At 36.6% G+C, this 17,343-nt stretch overlaps 1 protein-coding gene and 1 long non-coding RNA gene across 2 annotated transcripts in view; one reads left to right on the forward strand and one right to left on the reverse strand.

The window, feature by feature from the left end:
* Window positions 1-516: 516 nt before the first annotated feature.
* LOC120357913 lies at window positions 517-5,170 on the reverse strand. The gene is made up of 3 exons (XR_005574918.1): window positions 1,240-5,170; window positions 1,067-1,177; window positions 517-980 (listed from the first exon to the last, which is right to left on the reverse strand). It is a non-coding gene; the product is annotated as an uncharacterized LOC120357913 (long non-coding RNA).
* Window positions 5,171-9,463: 4,293 nt separating this feature from the next.
* The window catches only part of LOC105195262, a 38,908-nt gene continuing 31,028 nt past the window's right edge, over window positions 9,464-17,343 (forward strand). The window contains 1 exon segment of the mRNA XM_011160626.3: window positions 9,464-9,935. The gene's annotated coding sequence lies outside the window, so the exon portion shown is untranslated.

Consider the following 17,343-nt stretch of genomic DNA (forward strand, 5'->3'; position numbering starts at 1 on the left):
TAATTTCTTATTACAATATTGTTATGAAAATTCATTTAATAAATTGCATAAATAGTGTAAGCTTGCAAATTCATTGAATAAAAGATTATTTTGAGTGTTTGAACAATTAGATTCATATATTCGCTCGCAATTTGATTTTTAATTTAAGGAGTAATTTATCACAATTAAGTCTTTATAGCTGTCAATGACGTCAAACTGTTATCCATCGAATAATTTATTGCAAAATCCTGCAGTACTGTCTATCGCGAAATTTCTGTTTAACTCTATCTTGACTCTTCTCTCAGATGGTAGATGTCGCGTCGTGTATACTTTACTGTTTCAGTTGAAAGCAGCAAAAATGATTAAATAAAATGATTAAATAAAAATAAAAATATTTCAAATGCAAAAAGAAAAAAAGAAAAATCTTTTAGCATTTCAATTATTAAGTTAAACGCGATAACTTTATATTATTTTTTATTTATTATTATTAAAATACTCCATTAATAATAATTACATAATGAAAATATTATATTAATAGCCATTATTATTGTTTATTTATAACTATTATATTTATAATAAATAATAAATCTAAAAATACATTTAACCAGTCGTTGAAATATGCTCGTTAAGCTTCTCTCTCTCTCTCTTGGATAATTTTTAGATTATCAGATGAAGATTACTTCCAGAATTATGCAATTATGTAATGGAACTGCGTTATAAGATTGCAGTCGGAAAACAACAAACATCGATGTCAGGATAAATAAAGCTTATTAATATTAATTATAACGACCGCGACAATCCTGGATAGCAATTCATTTATGACAGTTAATCGCCCACCGGACACGCAGTTTCCTGGAAGTATTGATAACTCCGCGCGTCACTGATTATAATTTTCCTCGCTTCTATCAGAGCATTGCTCCTTTTCATCTGTCTTCTCGGCCACGTGATTCGGTTATCTGTTGCGCACATACGCGAATGAAGGTGCTTTGCATTTCGAAATTCTATATAAGAAAAGAAATTATATAACTTTCCATTTTAAACGTATGCGGCAGACTAATCGAATAAAGCTAAGAGTTTTTTATAAAACCTTGTAATTAACAGTTGCATAAGACTCCTGGATTCAAGCGTATAATACGTGAGTTGTAGAATGAGAGTTGTCAGAAGGAAGAAATGCAATATTCACAGACACGCGCGTACTCTAGAAACAAAGAAAATATAATTCTTAATAATAAATAACATCCCTTGCCAAAAGATGTATACTTTGCGAACAGGATTTACGCTGGAACAATATTGTCTATTTCAAACAAGATTTTGGCAGTCACATTTCGTTCGTGCGCCCCGCTCTTATTGCAAATGCATTCAGATAAATTTCTTCAATCTGCCATCTTGTTTCGCACACGATGTCTCCTTAGATACGACGGTTGCGAATTACTTCGGGATTTTCAATGATTCTACATGTCACTGCGCGTATCACTTATTTCCAGAACCGGAAACTCTATCCGATAATATTTTCATGCAATGTACGACGCTCGTTTATGTAATTGTGTATCATTGAGAAGTGTTTTAACATAATTACCGGGAGAGTGTGCACAAAGGATACGTTCATCGGGCGCGTTTATCGCTAATTTCTAATATTTCGCTTAATGATCGCGCGTAGATTACAATCTGTATCGCGTAAAGCGCAAGATTGTGAGTCAGCCAATACGCGCGCACATCTGAGCGGAGGCATATGCATCTCAATTAATGATCAATAGGGTCGCAAAATGATACTCAAGATGCATAACTTTTTAACGAGCGATGGAATCGCATTATGTCACTCCTGTGTTTTATCTATTAAATCTAAATCCCTTTTTTTATTTGCAGCGCATAATAGTGGGTCTTGACCGTAATTTACATAAATTAATACCTCATGTTCTATCCTGGTTTTCCTGTTTAGTGCTTGTTATTACATTTTCTCTCGAGAAGAGGACGAAGATCGGCCCGTTGAGCGTAACAATTTTCTAACAGACGCGAAAAAACTTGACACACTTTAATCCGTGAGTACTCGTGTGGGTGTAAAACTGACCTAGTAGCAAATTATAGACATTTACTAATTAAATTGCGTAACAAAACATTTTTAAAGATATTTCTAAATATTAAAGATATTTTAAAACATTTTTAAAGGATTTCTTTTAATTTCTTATGTTTGAAAATGATTATTTTACGTTTAAAACATGTGTCAGTTTATAACTACTTGTAAATAAAAATGTAAACTCCCAGAAAATATTTCTGCTGGTCACTATCTATATGACGCACTGGGACAAAGTTCTGCTTACTTAGTATAAACTGCTTTTGCGTATGATTTGCTGGATACATTTACGAGCAAAAACATTTCTGAATAGCTACTTGTACGCGCAATATGCACGACAAAACATGTTCTACGAATAAAACTAATGCAAATCTTTTACAATATTCGCATTATTACAATGTACGCAACGCGCGTAAAACACGCAAAAATTATTGTAAGCTGGGCACTTATATCAAAAAAAGTCACGCACACTTACGAGTTAAATAGTAGCTGCGCAAAAATACGTAAATATGTATGTGCGACGAGTATGCACCAGGACAAAATTTCGTTTTATCGTAACAATTAATAATTTGATTAAAACGTACCGAGCAAAACTAGTTAATATAAATAAATATCTTTTCATTTACATGCATTTTGCAGAAGCAACTACACTTTTTTGTTATATAAAACAAAATAAAAGAACGTAGTGCAAAAGCTATTTACGACCGTCGAACGTGCCGCGGATTTAGTTGCGGCATTTTTAAATAACAATCACTTTGTTTTATGTGATGAAAAAAAAATAGTTGCTTCTGCGAAATGCATGTAAATAAAAGAATTTTTTCTGCACTAGATAATATTTTATATTTTTAACTAAATAATAAATTTGTTCAATACATTTTAGTTAAATCCTTTGTTGTAACAACAATAAAACATTTTTCTTAGTGTATATGGCATTTATGTAACACTATAACTTACAACAGTATAACAATGTTTTTTCATGTTTTTAATTTACTTATTTGACATTTAATTCCATTACATTAAATTTATTGTAGTTTTTATAAGAGTGTAATTAGCTATTTGCGAAAGACGATAACATAATTTAAGATTTTATGTCTTGTATAATGTATGCAAGGAAAATATATCGAGACGGAAGCGCGTGCAAGAAGTTTAATTGTGATGCCAGAGATAGCGATTTATTCTGCAGCATTAGTACACTGAGTATATTCAGTCAGTTCTTTTTCTAAGCGGCTACATGTGAATTCTACATTCCCACGTCTTTATTAAGCTGGCATAGACATTTCAGCACACTCGAATTGAATTTATATAAAAACTGATTGCTCAAAAATTACATTAAAATTCTTTGCTAATTAATTGTATTAATTTTTTTTAATCCTTAAATTTTTTTTCTTTAAAGCTGAGCTTTGGTTTCAACTTTAATCTTAAGTACAATCATTTCTAGTGAATCGATTGCAATAAAAATTTGAAATCGGACAATTAATGAGTAGGAAAAAAATTGACTTTTATATAAATCGTATTTGATTATGTTAAAATGGCAGTGTCAGCTTAATAGAAACGGAAATGAAAAATTCACGTGGAATTCTCTTAAAAGGAGAACTCTGTCGCGTTCTGTCGCAATCGAGTGCAACGACATAAAATGACGATAATGCGCTGCCTGATTGTTTGCTCGCAATTGCGTTAAAGACCGTGTCGGTCTATTGAATCATGCATCCCGCTTTTAAGAATTATGCTAAGAGTCGAGGGAAAATATCGCTCGATTTCATATACGTCTCTCATTTTCTTCTCACGATTACGATAACCCACTTTTCGCGATTGCTCGTTATACGGATAGCTCCGCTCTTTCCAGTATTCCGTCATCCTCGAGCAAAGAGAAGACTAAGCGAGAAAAAGAGAGAGTGAACAAATCGCGCATGTAAACCGATGCCATATCGGGGAACGGAAGGACGAAACGTCGAGCTCGCGGATCGCGGATTTATGCAATGCCTTCTTCCAGACGTTAGAATCATCTTGAATGCCTAATTATTAGCCTGGAGTGTCCGCTAAATTGCGGCCGGAAAAAACACTTTACAATGAATCGGGTATCGTGTTTAAGTCACACCATGCTTGATACGAGCGTCGCGCGCTGCCCCCCACGTGCCGTGGATTTATTTCGGCTTCACGAGCGAATTTTATCGTGCGATCGTATTTCCGCTCTCAATTGCGCTCGTGATCGGCCAAGCGCGAACGATCGATGCACGCGCTATCGTGCGCGTCTATTGATCTATCTCGCGATAAAACTCCCGTCCGGGTGCACGATTTTAGTTTCGCGGCAAACTCCCCGTTACGGGAGTTCGGGAACTTGAAGTACGGTAGCAATAACAAATATCCATAAATCTGAATATCGTAAGGCATTCGGATATCTAATGCGCGATCCAAAGATATTTATTGGGCATCCACGTGTCTTCCTTGCAGTCTCTCCTCCTCTTCCACGTAACTTCTCGCGGCACTGATAGTAGCGTCCGAGGTTGCCAGCCTCCCAGGAGGAACGGGGGATATCGCTGGCTGTCGGGGGTCGCGAACCGGCGTCGCTCGCTTGACAGATTGCCGGAAAATTTAATAAAATCGCTTCTGCCGCGAAGGAATAATACTCGCGTAATATATCAACTTGATACTATCAAGCGACACACGTCGCAACAACGCGGGCTGCGCCCGATCGGTGCAACACGCGGAGCATCTGACGCCATTGCGGAAGCACGTGAGAAGTCGGCTAATGAGATACCATTCAGCGCGACTATCCGTCTTATCCCGGTAACTCTCGGTGACCGCGTGCGTGCGAACGCTTATGGGAAAATCTCGAGGGTGGTGCCACGTAATATCTCGAGCAAATAAATGACTATTGTCCGCACACAACAATCGTCGACGAGATGCATCTACGTGAAATCTCGTGCCTCTTCCACTTTAATTTCTTATGCAAGGAACGTCAAAATAATTTTTGCGTCTCTTGTACAGATGTAACATCTGATTACCGAATATTCGACAATAACATTCCCTTGAAAAAAAAAAGTTGACAAACTTGTTTCAATAAACTGATTACTGATCAAGTATTTGATGATATTTTATCAGTTAACTGATGAAATATAATCAGTTACTGATCAGTAATCAGTTTATTAAAACAAGTTTATCAACTTTTTTTTTCAAGGGTTAAAACAGGTAAAAACGTACAATTTCATTATATCAAGATTGATATTAAGATCATTTGTGCTATTTATATGCAATACGCTACGAAACTAATTAATTCAACGACGCTTAAATATTTAAAGATGCAATTTTATAGTGTAATAGGTTATATAAGAAACATTATCGTTTTATTATTTATAGCAACCAATTTGTTTATGCTTTTACATAATAGACTAAAGTCCATGTATTTTTAATCGATAATATGTGAATAATATGTCTTTTTCATGAAAGTTTCAATTTCTGTTTGCTGTATAATTATTTTCATCATAAATTAATGTTATAATGAGAATTACATCGGGTATTATAATACGAATAAATTAATTCGGAAGCAGTTATTTTACTGTAAAATGGCTTACTCTACGTAAGTTAATCAAAAATTCATTATGTATTGTTATAATATTGAAAATGAAAGGGCTGCTAATGGAAACGAATGTGTCTCTTGTGAAATTTGTATTTTTTATGACGTGTCTATTCTCCTCTAATAGCCAAATTATTGTTGACTCGTCAACAATTTATAAAGTCATTATTTATTCACACGCACTAAACGTTACATCTTCTCGTGGCTGCCATTGCGAAGCGATAAATGGTACCTTGATTACCTAGTAAATTGCGTTTGCGCTGCACCCTAATGGTATCATAATTAATGATATGCCAATTTACATGTAAACGATCATAGGCTGTCATATGATGTGCGCGCGTCGACACGTGTACGTATAGGCGCGTGTATCTTCGCGAAATGGGCGTACGTCTCGAAAAAAATCTTTTCGCATTTAATTTCTCAATTTCTATCAAGTGGAATGCGATGTCCGAAACAGGTCTGCTCTTGCCTAGGACGGGTTTCCGCCTTTTTGTTCACTTCTTCAAACGCGCCAGTCCTATTTTTAGAAGTGTTCTAAAAAGGGCCGGATTTTACTTTCTTCACTCTTTTTTTAATTTTAGCCACAGGTAGTCGGCGTTCTGTTTACTCATGCGCCGTGGCTCAGCCCAACATTCTTCCTCGCGATTCTAAAAGTGATATAAAAACTTTATATCACACGGAACCATACTGTTACAACAATTTGACAATTTTCACGAAGAGCAAAAAAAAACTTCGCGGTTATTCTTCAAAGATAACGTTCTATTTAACGAGAGACTTGCTCATTAAAAAGACGGAAGATACGTTTAATTTATTGCGAATATTTTCAAGGTTTTATAGATTTCCTTGTACATTATGAAATAAAGTAATAATGATAGCTTTAACGGACGTATTGATTAATAGAGATTTGAGAAAAAAGATTAATATAGTTTGAAAGTTATGTAAGGTAAATAACTACCTGTCACTCGTTGCGATAGGCGTGATTGCAGCTAGAAGACTTGCTTAAATAATAGATAAGTTATACATACAATATATAAAATATGGTACAATTTTACGAAATAAATGTTAATATAAGAAGGCAAAATGCAAATGATGTTAACAGGAATAAAGATTTAATTTGAAATAAATAGTACATACAGTAAGCATGAAAATTAAATAAAATAAAACATTTCAGGAAGCATGAAGCATTTAATTACGTGTATGTACAAGATGTCTCTGTCCATAGATGTCCGAGCAAATATCTCGCAACTAGTTGAAGCCACAAGAAAGTTTAATAAGAAATATTTGCACGGCTCTAAGTCAGCTACAAATTTAATATTTTAATCTGTGACCTTTTTAAAAAAAAAAAAAAAAAATAAAGATTAACATAGTTTTTTCGAGTAAATATAAAATTTAATGCAAATTATAATTTTTTGCATATTTATGTAGTAGCAGTCATTTACATTCAAATCATAAATATGAGTATGAACGTGAAATACGACGTATTGATAAATATTGTATTTAGTGAACGTTGATAAAATGGAGTAATATAATCAAACTTTCTTCTTCGGTAACCAAAATGTAGATCGGTATTTGGAATCATTTGATGTTTATGAAGAAAACGCTGTTTAAGGCGAGGAATGTGTACAACCTCAACGAAGAAAGACAGCAGAAGAGATTAGATAACATGTAGAAGAGATTGGGTAATTTGTGAGAAACCGACAAGACTTAGCGAAAGGTATATAACCTTTTTAAGACGTATAATCATCGGAAATGTAATTGCTAAAGTGTGCGCGTGTATGTGAAATAATTTCAAGATGCAATTCAATTATTTTGTGAAAAGGTATGAAACATGTAGACTTTAAGGGAGCCTTTTATTAAATACGGGAGTTTTATTTCTCGCCGATTAATTACATCGGGAGTATTTCGTTTTCATTTTAAAAGTTTTTCTTTTTGCGCGCTTTCTTTTGTTTTCGATGTAACAAGTGAATGATACAGCGGAACTACACCGATAACGAGCATCCTGTGACAATAACATATATCACTTCTGAGTAAGCAACGTAAAATAATGATTCTTGAAAAATGAGAGAGCGAAGGGAGATTTTTATTGCGGCGTATTGTGCTATTGCCACGCGGGGAAATTTAAATGATTGTATTTATCTTGCTTGCCGCATAACCGCGGCGAAAAATATCACTTCGAAAATCGTGATTTAATTAACGACGCGCACGTTCGTGCGATAGAAACTATGGAATAACGTGAAATTTGTGAGTCTTCAAACGATCATATTATGCCACAACGAGATTTCCGTATTATGCATATCACGTATTATGCATATAATTACTGTCGTAATTAATTCAACTTTATTCTGACGATTTAATTAATTATTCATGAAAGCTCTTTGCCTTGGTACCGAAAATTTAGAAGACGCGTGTGTAACGTTATTTTATTACATCTCGCGTCTTTCCTGCGATTACATTTTAATATTAAATCGATAGATCGCAGGTTTAAATGCTAAATCATCACGAATGGCCAAACCGTCGAATGGAAATCGCTATTATCATAGTCTTCGGGCAGTTCATAGGTCAGTCAATCGATCCCGCCGCTGGCCTTCACGATTGTTTGATAAATAGATCGTGTTGTCGCTCTTGGTGAACCGAATATCTTCCTGCGAAGCTTCGATCGTCGAACCAATTAGAGACAGATTTAGTAAACCGAGAATATATACGTTGCAGTATACTCTTTTAAGATCGGACCGCTAATTCGTTCGATTTATTGCGCTAGATGCTCCGATGTGCTTATAGATTAAACGAGATAAATTGATATTGAGAATAATGCCGCTGTGGGCACTCCATACGCGAAGGGAATGTACAATTCGCTATTTTTCTCACGGGGATTTGTGATTTCTCGTACGATTCCGCGCACGTACCGGGGTACGTGTGTTCGAAAAATCACGGCGATACCCGATTCGTTTTTCCCCTCGAAATAATTACGTTATTATCGAGATTGGGTAAATTGCCGCATGTGTATCATCGAGAACAATGCTACTTACATACATTACGTAATCTTTATGTATTCAAGATACAATTAATGAATAATACAATTAAGATAAATGTTATTTTTCGATCGATGCGAGTCTCAGTGTTTAATAATATTCAGAGAAATGTTTATAAATTTCCTGTTTACGCAGTCTGCTGCAATTATTTCTTGGTTTTGTAATAGTTCTAAACCAAAGCTGGAAGCTACATAATACCGTATAACTAATAATAATAATTAAACTGACAAGAAGTTTAATAATACTTTAATGATAACAAGCATCTTTAAAAAATTTTAAAAAAGATTAATAAAGCAATTATTATTGTTCAGAGATTAATCAGATTTTTGCAGTCATCAGAATAAAATATTCCCCCGAGAAAATGAAAAGTATTATTTATCGATTACGTTGTTCATACGTTTACATATTTTTTTAAGCTTTTTATAAGTTTTTTGTAAACTTTGTATTACGCTAATTCTCGTGTTGAACAATGTTATTCATCGGGTTTTTGCAGTCATCATGAAGAAAACATCACGAAATTAATTATAGTTATTAATTATTGATCAACGTGATTAATGAAGAAAATCGTCGAAAATCATCATCTTCTTTACTGACTGCTTCGCGCAGTTTCGATCGATCGATCGAGGAACGATTTACGATGCGTCGGGCGTTCGCACGCTCGCTCGTTCGCTCGCTCGCGAGTTCGCCTGTTCTCTTGTCTTGTGTACATACAGGCACGCACACGCGGCAGACGAGATGTTGTGTGGTGGCACTTCGAAGGTCCACGTGGTCGTGGATCACGGTAGTGGTAACAGTCGTCCCTCGTCGTTCAAGTGTGCATGAACGTCGGTCATCATCTCCGCCGGCCGCCGCCGCCGCCGCCGCTGCCGAGAGGAGAGTAGCTCCGGAGAAAAAAAAAAAACGCGAAACAAGAAAACAAGCCGGGACAAGTTCGCTTTCGTTCGTCGGATCCGTGTGAGTTTTGCGTGCTGACCGCAACGGGCAATTCGCCGGTGCATCCTCGGGTGCATCTCGCCGAAGCGAGTTGTTCTCCAGTTCCCCATTATTTGGAGTGAGCGCGCGCGCGTGCGCGTGTACAAACGCAATGTGCTTCGTAAGGGTTCACGAACTTCGCGGGGATCGTTGATCGTGGATCTGTGCTTGCGCGATCACGCAATTGACCGTGATTTATGCGATCCGATCGATCGCGGGGTTCAATAAGGATAAATCGGATCACCGATACTTATTCAGCTTCTTATAGACTTATAGCGAAACGCGGAGAGCAAGCTGATCTAGCCGTTTCAAGGTTGTAAGTATAAAATGCAAATTTGTTTCCGATCGTATCTAATAAGATGCAGAAAAGAAAGAGATAGAGATGCGGAAATTCTTAGCTTCGTGTTATTCGACATGGAGCCGCGTTAGAAATTATGGTTTTCGCAAAATCTCTTCTGACACGCAAATATCTTACGATATCGATTAGCTTGTATTTAACGATTACACGGCACTTTATTATTTTTTATGCACATATTGACTCGTTTTATCGATTAGCTTTACTTTTTTTTTATGATTAATGATCGTGCAACATATTTTTACTTTTGTACACACATCGATCGTTTAACATAATAATCAAAAGTGTAAATTAATAATTTATAATAATATTGATTGATGGCGCAACTGTTGACAGTAAAGTTGTGCGGTTGAATATACACTATCTCAAACTATCGTTTCGTGCCATTAGAAAAGATTAAAAAATAATTGCTATCTTTGAAGAACATCTCGCATTCCGTGTTAATAAACAGAGGTATTATTATACAACTATGGCCTTAAGGTTTCCAAGATTTATATATATATATTATTTAGATATTCATCTAACAATGAATCATACGAGCGATTAGCATACTTGCCATGCATAAAAATCTCGCTCAATTTCAAACAATTCACAGTTAATAACAGTTCGTATCTCGCTGCTACGGAGAATGCGCGTTGCGCATTACTCCCGCGCGCTGTCTCTCGCTTTTGAAAAAATCCGCGAAACCCCAGACTCACGCGTCACGTCTTAGGCATCGTGTTCTCGCGCTCGCTCTCGGTCCCACGGAAAGTATACGCGAGCGAACTTCATGCTGCGAGTCACTGCAGCGGGAGGATTTCTCTTCTGCATCGCTCGCTCCTCCTCTTAGGACTCTCGACGAGCTCGGGGAAACTTGCTCGACCAGCTGCCTCCGCCGAGCGCTCCGATATTTCCGAGAAAAGCGAGGATACGCTCCTTCCTCGTGTCTTCGCGATTACTTTGTGCGGTCGCACGCGACCCTGAACTTCTCCGCTGCAAAGATTCCCGCCGTTCGCACGCGATGTGTTCATGTGCACTGCGCGAGAGCCGAGTTCGCATCTGTCAAACGCAGATGGTACTGCGGGGGTAATCAACGGCGTTCGATGAACGATTCCTTCGTTCTTCTCATCTCGCGGCCCGTTCGTTCTTCCGGGATTAATTATTTTCGCATTCGCGCGAGACACAGCCTCCGTAGACACAGCCTCCGTTCGATCCGCATCGGTCCTTGTTTCCAAGTTTTTCCGCGTGATTTGCAATCCCGGTGTCATTGAAGTTGCATGTGAGAAATTCATGCGTGCTCCACACTTCTTATTTCTTTCTCAGTAAGTGATCTGTTTCTGTTTTTTTTTTCAGGTTCTTGAGATTATTAATAAGAAAATGTTCAGTTTTATATAAAACGCCACTGGGTACAATGCTTCGTGTGGCTTTATTAGCGACCTTGAACTTATTTTTTACCGAGGAGCACCTCGTGAGATAACGTCGTGATATTTGTGCGGAAAAACTGCGGTCGAGTACTCTAAATCATTCCTTTTATCTCCTTCATTTGCAATTCCATTTGTTGGACTTAATCATATTTTCTTATTCGATCAACGTGCAAAAGACAACGTTCAAGATCGATACGTAGACTAATATAATAATAGGAAAGAACAGGACAGAAAATTTATTGCACACGTGCCTGCTATTTTTTTGCATTACGTCTGAAGATGACGACAATGTGATATTTAATAACTTCGTAACTTCAATGTAAATATATCATTTTCAACATGCACGCGTCGATAAAAAAACGAACACTGAAGAGAATGTTTTGATTGTATCGATTGTATCGATAAGAAATATTAAAATATTCTGACTAATCAGAATTTTTGATTGATCGTGATTGAATTTCTGTCAATATTTATATTTACTATCGTCTCGATGTTATAACTAGAATGACTGACAGATTTATAAGTACATGCACCTTCCAATCTATTAGACTTCTAGCTTATGCAACCAGTTTTTTCTTTCTCCACGAAGATCCTTCTTGTTCATCTTCGTTTCGCATATACCGATTTTGGTTTTTTTACATGCTTTGTGCATATATCTCGATAAAACATCGTAACAATTTATGTAAAAACATGTTGTATCGCTTAATTACGTTACTGATTACACACATTATTGTAATATAGTCATAAATCTGAATTGCGTAATCTCGTGACGCATTGACTTCAAATTTATACGCTTGAATCTCTATCTGCGTGCTCCAGTTAACCTTGCGCATAGTAAAAATAGCCTTTTTGAGTAAATTCATTCAGTAACTTCGTCGGCGAGCGCGACAAAACATTTTTGCAGTTGCGTCGACACGCGCTGTCTCGTTTCCGTAGAATCAGTCATGACAGAGTCCCATTACTATTCGTCAATTATTTAGTTTGATAAGAAGTGTCATCACAGAAGAGAGTCCGCTCATGATTACCCCTCGATACTTGACATCGGCCTTGAACTTTATAACCCGTTTGACTTCGAGACCTCGCGCGGAAATTAAAAGTTGGCATACGCTCGAATATTTGTTTGTGAGACACTTGCGCAAGATAGTGAAAGCTAAATTCGGCAAGAAACTGGAGCGGTATTCCTTGAATTAACTTGTGGAGAGAAAGAGAGAGAGAGAGAGAGAGAGAGAGAGAGAGAGAGAGAGAGAGAGAGAGAGAGAGAGAGAGTCTATAAATTATGCAATCGACCGGAACTCTTCGGAAGGTGCTTTGTTACGTTAAGAACTATTGGAAAAATATTTTTTGGTACACAGAACTCTCGAATAAAGACCAGCGTCTCACCCATATATGACAAAATACGTGTTTGGCGGGAGTTAACAATTTATTATTAACTAATAAATTATGCATCCGACCGGAACTCTTCGGAAGGCGTTTAGATACATTCAGAACTGGAGGAGAAATATTTTTTTTGTACACGGAACTCTATTATGTAATATTATAAAATAAATGTTTTATAATAATTTTTTTTTTTTATTAAATAAACTATGTTAAACGCTAGAACTCTTTCTAGAACTCATTTAGAACTATAGATCTTTTAAAATCCTACAAGAATTGGGTCTGGAAAATGACGCAGGACAAACTGAGACGCTGCGTGAACCTGGCGTCTCACTTTGTCCTATACGTTTTTTTTTCGCTTTAAAGGCCAGAACTATTTGTTTTATCTATCAGGAACTATAGAACTATTGTAAATAAAGCCAGAACTCTCAACATTTCGTGAGTTTCCATGAAATGATACGCCAGCTTCACACACACAAAGAATTAAATAAAAAAATAGTTGTAACAACTGTATAATATAATACATTACAATTATTTTTTATTAGTTTTCTTAACCATTAACTTAGTTGCAATAACTATAATATAGTTCATTTACCTGTATACTATAATTCTATTAACAAAAGTTACATGGTTGTCCCCTGTTGTATAATTATCACCAGCACAATTTTTTCTCTCAGTGAATAAAATTTAGATGAATCAACTACATATATTAATAACAGTCCGATGTTTAATTGTATCAAACTTTGTTTAATTCATACTACAACAATTTTTTTCTAGTGCCATCTCGTGAACTAAAGTTCGACATCTTCTTTAAATGTATTCCTATTTAACAGTCTTTTATTTATTAATTCGATATTACTTTGATGCGAATTATATATACCTCCGTACTGCATGAACGGATATTTATGAAATAAAACTTACGTTACCGTCTTGCGTTATCGCGTTGTCGCAACGATGGTCACTGCCGCGTATAATAATTACGTGCCAACGACACTCGTACATTCGGACGGGCCACGCCGCACATATTAATAAATCGGATCGCTGATTTTCACCTGGAAACGCGAGAAGAAGTGACGCACACTTGAAACTCATTATTACATCCGCGAGCATAACGTTCATTTAGTTTGACAGAAAACCTTGAGATATCAATTATTAATTTGATTTATCTCGCGGTTACGAACATATATTGAAAGAAAAAAATTGTTAACTCGGCTATTTAACTTAATAGCATAAATATGTTTGAAACGAAGTAATCATTACGAGCTAAACGTATTTAGACAAATTAACTTTTTTTTCTCTGTACACTGCTTCATTTTTATAATTTTATTAGTTGAGAGCTTTACGACTTTATTATAATTTTATTAGTTGAGAGCTTTACGACTTTATCAATTGTTTCAAGCTGTTACATTGATACAGCCGTTACTACTCACTAGAAAATAGAAAAAGAAAAAAAAATTAGTGTGTTGAAAAAACCGTGATTAATGATAACTTCGCGTTTAATTGTTTTCACAATGAGCCGTGGAAGTGATGAACTTTAACCGGCCTCGGCAAGGCAAGCGGGCGATTTTATTCAAACGCGTATTAAATAGAAAAAAAAGGAGGCATCATTAAGTCCATACGTGTCGAACGCGGCGATCGTTACGAAATGATTCGGGGTTTATTCGGGCGCCGTAACCGCGACCGTAATCGCATAACTGCACACCACGCGGAACCAGTGAAAGTGCGCGTTGTGTTCGCGGAGTGTTAATAAACGAAGCTCTGGGCGCGGACCGGAATGCCTCTTTTTTGCTCGACTTTCCGCAGAATCAGAAGTTCACTAGCACCGGCGACGTAAACGGCAATAACCGGCTCGTGATTCATGGTCACCGAATGAAACGGAATATTCCTGTTTTATGATAATTATAGTCAGGAACTGTGTAAATTAATGTTTATTAATGGTCTCATTATCATCACCTTTAGACTCTCTGAAAAATAGTAATTTTGTTCCAGTTGTCCGACATAATTGCGAGTTTATTTGAAAAGGAAATACTCGATAATGGGTGAATGATACGATTGCTCACACATAAATAAATATGCTGAGTGTATCATAAAGACTTTTTGTAAGGATTTAAACTGGCTTAAGTCAAGTCTCGTAAGAGCTGTATCTCTATTATTAATTCAAAATAGGCTGCGGCTCTTCGCTTTTAGGCGTAAATGGGACTTGAAGTACGACGGAACGCGATCCGAGGAGGCGCTGTGCTCTAGAAAGCGCACGATTTCAAGAGCACACCTTACAAATGTAGCGCACGACTTTGCTGCTTGCTATTCATTATATATTTGTTAAACTTTCGACGATATTATCGCGCCTCATCGCAAAGTGTTTTCCAAACGTTACTGTATTTGTATTCCATTAGCAGTAAAATGTTATCCACTCACGTATAACGTGCGGAGTGTCAAGTAAATCATGCTACAATCGTCAAGGAAGTGATTCCTCGCAAAGAAAACAAGTAAGAAATATAGAATAATTTCTTCTATCTACTTTATAAATATTTCAGAAAAAATGATTTCAAATACAATAATCAAAAGTAATTGAACCTGGACCGCGTTTTGTACAGAATACAATTATAGACGAGATAGGTCCATGTGTGGTCGCAGTTTCTTATGTGATTTCACATACAAATTTTTATTCTTTCGAACTGTCTGTGTCATCACTTTCGATTTCAAACTCAGCTTTCAGATTGAATCAGATAAGTAATATCGCAGAATTAAATTAACGAGTTAATTTAATATTACTAATTTCAAATGCGCGATTTCAAATATTATATAATAGTAACATAATTCCTCTTTCCTTCTTCCATCTCGAGAAATTGTTTCCCCGGTTGGCCTTATTACAACTTAGCGGGTGCCATGTATTTGCACGGGATGCTGACTGCATTGCAGAATATCTAAGACGGCAGGCACTCCTGCATTTTCGTGCACCGCCAATCGTATTACGGCTACGTAGTTCTTTGTAAGTGCAGTCGCGTCGTCTGCGATTACGCGTAATGACATATTCCTCCACGGGATTAGCAAATCAATAATTACTACGGATCTTCGTTATCTCATGAGAGAGTCATGTAATCGCATACGAATGACCGGTCGTCATGTACGCGGACTGCGAATGCTGATTAATTTGGAGGTCGCGCGATTAGAGAAGAAGAAGAAGAAGAAGAAATCGGCAAAAATTCCCTTAATAAAACGCGACGTGAATTTAATTGCCCTCATTTGCTATGACTTGCTGTCTCGCCAGAACTCCCGTAACTCATACCGATTATTGTAACTGTTCGATTGTTTACGCACGATTATGCAATAAGAATTATCTTCGTAGAGATGAAATAAGATTTATGCTAAAATCCGTTATGGTTCAATATAATTCTCTCTTTCAATTCGAACTTATTTGAAGCGTCCCATTATACTAATATATAACTTTTTTAAAAATAATTTTACAATAGATTTATAAATTGAAATTAACTGCGGCTAATAACTAAAAATAAATGACCTTTCCGAACGTTGTTTTGTATTTGTAATTTCTTTCCGGAAGCAGACCGATGCAGGCAGAATATTTATTTCTGATACGCATTTTATCCTTGCACGAGAGCCGCCGCTCGGTTCACTGCTCCATATCTCTGTAATGCATCCTGTCGTCGGTGCAGCACGCGACAGAACAGTACGCATTTCCGTCTGCAGCTGCATCGACGGACACGCAAATTAGTCACGCCGCTCGTGTATATATTTGCGTTGAATCTCGCAGTCAACATTCCACAAACATTCCATTTTCGATATCGATAGATAAGCATAAATTGAATGAGCCTGCCATTTCAGCGCGAGACGCTGTTTTTGTAACGCTTTTGTAACGTTATTTTTACGAATTAACGTAACCAGATTAAAACTCCAGCTGATGAAATGACGCTGGAGTGCGCATGGCAGTGTATAGATCCCCAATTCTTGCAATTGCCTCACGCAATAAAGATCTTTATTTAAGTAAAATAAATCTATATTCGAAGGATTATAAAACGGACTTCGTGGAACGAATCGTACATCTTTTTCGCCGAGAGGCGGAAGGGAGCGCGAAATGTGACCATGTATTCAAAGTGTGCAAATAGGACTTTAGTCGAATTCGGGTCGCGTGCTAGATAGAATAGGACGACCGACAGAGCGAATCTCCGGCAACGAAAGGACAATAGACAATTCACAGGTCTTATTGAAATATCGGATTTTTCCACTGGAACCGACAGTTGACGATGGACGATTCGTGGACGAGCGTCCGAGCGGAAAGATACGCGGTAGATCTAGAATTTTTGTTTATTTTAGTTTGTTTTATCAGCAACGTCTATCTTGCGCTGTTCGTTTGTCCTTTTAGCATTGTTTTTAAATTTTCAAAATTTTTTATCTCGCAAAAATTTGAAATACAAAATACGTGTATATGCATTGTAATATAAATAATATCGTATTATAATAAAATGGGAGTACAAACGATAGATTTCGTTTCGCAACATGTGAACATTGCGAATTAAATATTTTTGCACAGATACGTTAATTTTAATCCGCTGTCAGTCAGTCTCGTTCTTGTGATC

The sequence above is a fragment of the Solenopsis invicta genome, chromosome 5 (genome assembly GCF_016802725.1).
Source record: "Solenopsis invicta isolate M01_SB chromosome 5, UNIL_Sinv_3.0, whole genome shotgun sequence".
Lineage (NCBI taxonomy): Eukaryota > Metazoa > Arthropoda > Insecta > Hymenoptera > Formicidae > Solenopsis > Solenopsis invicta.